A 3,736-nucleotide genomic window follows, 5' to 3' on the forward strand; every position below is an offset into this window, starting at 1 on the left:
TGAAATAGACAGAAAAACTTGGCCCCAAATTTACCGCACTTCAAGTTTCAACCATAGAATGTATCAAAACCTTTCTAAATTTCTGTTTCTAACTGAACTCCATGCTTCTACACTACATTCTTCTTGCTACTTACACTAGATGTTATCTTATGATATATTGCTACGAGTACCAGAATTTTTTATTTGCTCTTCCTATATTCTCAAACACTGATTGGGCAAGCGATTCAGACAATCAAATACAAACTAGTGGTTTCACTAATTTTCAAGTTGTGGACTTGGTCAGGACAACCAAATTTTGGTTGCTTTGTCAAAAATCAAACCCCCGGCTAGCTCCATTAAACATCAATGGAAACTGCGCTGCTACAAGAAAAGATAAGAGTAACCGACGAAATACTTGTACTACAGAATGGTTTGTCCTTTTCAATCCCAATTTTTAACTTAGGTTTTGAGTTTTCATCAAGGGTCTGTTTGTTTTTTGGTATGTTATTTATTCGGGTAAATGCACTTATTCGGTTAAGTCTTTCCTTTTATTTTCCATGTAAATAAGCTAATGGCCATTTTAACTATAAAAATCCAATAATAAAAGGGGGATTTTTGTCCCATTCAAGTATTGGAAACTTTCCCCCAGTTGGGAAATTTATTTACCCACATAGGAGATGGGTATCACTTCCCCCCTCCAGGTAAGTGATACCCAAGAACCCCCCTCCTCCAGGTAAGTGATACCCAGAAAAATAAAATAAAGAATATGGGTTTCTTGGTCAATGGGAATCAAAATCCCATTGACCAACTTTCCCCCCTCTCAAAATCCCCAAAAAGAAGGCCTCTTAAAAGGCAACATAACCAACGTCTCTATCAACTGAGGATCAATGTTTGTGTATCCCATAAAAAGCTAATAATGCAGGTGGTAACGTCCAAAAAGTTTCCATAATGTTCTATATATCAGCATTTCTCTCCTGTCAGACACATTCTTTTTCCTTTACTCAACCAAATAAAAAATGTTCATTCCAAATGCCCACCCACAGGCATCAGGATCCAAATGTTAATGTATCAGGGGTGAGGATAATTCAAGTACTTGTAATTGGAGTTGAACCTGAGGTGGTTAAGCATAGACAAGTATTTTGGGTTCTAGTACTTGATTGGAGTCTTTTATTATCATTGTTTCCTGAGAAGTAATAATTTCGAGTGTCTAAATGTTGTAGCTGCTTCAAGATGGGGACATAATAAACAATGGTCCAGCCAAAGTCTTCAAACTTCTGAACTTCAATGGTTACTCTTCGAAAACTATTCATGGAGAACTAGGCCTTCATTGGAGAATAGTTGGAATTGGAATTGGAATCGGAATTGGAACCATAATGGTTTATTCCTTTTACATGTTTGGTTCAGTTTAGAATTGGAATTGGTTGGAATGGATTCTCATTCCTAGGGGAGGGGGAGGGAATGGTCATTCCCTCATATGGGGAATGCCATTCCACCAAGAATAGAAATGGGATTCCTATTCCACCCAAACAAATAGTTGGAATCAAAATGAATTCTAGACCCCTACTGCCACAAACCAAACAGAAACTTATAATTCAATGCAGTTGCATTGACCACAACCAAAGTTGCAAGAACGTTGTCAAAGAAGATACAGAAATGATAGAGAATTGTTGTCTTTGAGTATATCCATTATCCATTTTCCTTCTGGCCACTTTTGAATGCAGTGGAAAAATCCACCATGTAAAAGTCAGTTGATGAAAAAATCCATCGTGTAAAAGTGCATTGATTTAAAACTACTGGATCGTTGGGAATTTTTAAGTGAGAATGAATGTAAAACTATATCAATTTTATCAATATATCATTTACATCGATTACAAATGTAAAAGTTAGCAAAAAAACATGATTACATAGATTTTTTATGTAAATTTTACATGGAAAGCAAACAGCTGCAAAAGTGGATAGGGTGTAGAATTTTACACAGGCCCACTTTTACACCGAAAACAAACAAGTATAAATGTGAACTAACAGTTGAGTTTTACGTCGATTCTTATTTACACCTCAATCAAACACAACCTCTGGGAATTTCCTTTAGAAATTTGAATTTTTAAACCATTCAATTGTTAACCAGACACCAAGGTAGTATAGGCTTCTTTTAGGGACTTCCTTAGCAGCTATTTACCCGTATATATTTTGAGCTCTTCTCACTCTCACAGAGTTTGTTTGTTCTTCAGGAGATTGAATTTTGGCTTTCAGCTTCATAGTCATGCTTGCAATATCATAATGGAGTTGCCACTAAGCTTGATACAGCAAAAGTATCATATCACATATTGTAGTTTCTAATTCTCTGGTCGTGAATGGAATTTATTGTCTTGTTGCAGCATTTGAGAGTAGGATCTCTGAGTTGAGAATCTGGGCAATCAATTCTCATGAAAATTGGAGGTTGTTACTTTCTTTTGCTATCATATCAATAGCTTTTGCAAGAGAAATCTGACCATTTAATTAATTAGTTTCCTTGTGATTGAATGTGGACTAACGGCCTTCTATAAATCCTGTTATCTTGTAAGATCCTGTGGAACATTATGAAGATTCAAATTTGTTTAGTTGCACACAAATAGTTTAATCAGGAAATTAAAAGCATCAACCATCTCAATTTGCAATTTCCATGCTTTTTTAAGTTCTATGTGAACGACCTATATGACATGGTATCCAAAAAAATGCATCTTATTTATTTTGGAAAACTTTAATACAACAGGTCAAAACCTCAACCAATAGCAGCTGCTAGATATATCTATAATGGCTCCAGATTACAGTTTCAAGGGTGAAGCTCTCTAACCATTATTGGGAAATTACTGTGCTGTAACTTGACCTAGATTTTTGTGTTGTCATCAACATAGTCAACCAATAGCTAAAGCAAGTGATTGATAAAGTGTTTATTATATTTAAAAGCAAATGAGGTATAGAGCAAAAGTTGTAACATTTCAGAGAAAATATAATGAGTATATATTCATATTCAATCAACTCTATAATCAAATCATTACAAGAAAAAAAAAACGCTATATAATCTATACTATTATTAAAAGTGTGAGTGAGAGTGTAGAACTTTTGTTTGACTAAATTACAACTTTTGAATATTGTCTTTGTCTAGTTGTAAGGACATAAATGTAATTTGAATAATCACTTTTTTCCTTATTGAAATCCCTCTCATTAATTCTTATATTCAAGGCATTAACTCCCAACATTCATTGAAATATATTTTTGAGTAAAATACCCTTATTTTTTAGTTTGGTCCATCTATAATTGTGAGAGCACAAAGTTTAATTTGAAAACTACTACATTTATTTTCACTCAATTCCCTCTCATTATGAATTATTATTAAGTCATAAAAGTGTGAATGAGAGTGTAAAACTTTTAATTAATTAAAATATCCCAATGTTTGAATTTGGTTCATGTCTAATTGTAAAGACAGAAATGTACTTTGAATAACCACTTTTCTCCGTATTCAAATCCCTCTCATTAATTCTTATATATATTTAAGGTATTAACTCCCATTAACATTTATTAAATTTTGTTCTTGACTAGAATACCCCAATTTTTTAATTTGGTTACTCTCTAATTGTGAGGGCATAAAATGTAATTTGAACTATTACATTTCTCTTCATTAAATTCCCTCATCAAGTCTTATATTTAGGGTTTTAACTCCCATTCTTTAATTGAATCTTATATTTAAGCTATTCTTTTAACAAAATATATAAAAAAAATC

At 33.2% G+C, this 3,736-nt stretch overlaps 1 pseudogene; it reads right to left on the reverse strand.

Moving 5' to 3' along the window:
* Nucleotides 1–335: 335 nt before the first annotated feature.
* On the reverse strand, nucleotides 336–2,472 carry LOC148877914 (putative galacturonosyltransferase 10; annotated as a pseudogene).
* Nucleotides 2,473–3,736: the final 1,264 nt, after the last annotated feature.

The sequence above is a fragment of the Nelumbo lutea genome, chromosome 1 (genome assembly GCF_056320005.1).
Source record: "Nelumbo lutea isolate HS-2025 chromosome 1, American lotus-T2T, whole genome shotgun sequence".
Classification (NCBI taxonomy): domain Eukaryota; kingdom Viridiplantae; phylum Streptophyta; class Magnoliopsida; order Proteales; family Nelumbonaceae; genus Nelumbo; species Nelumbo lutea.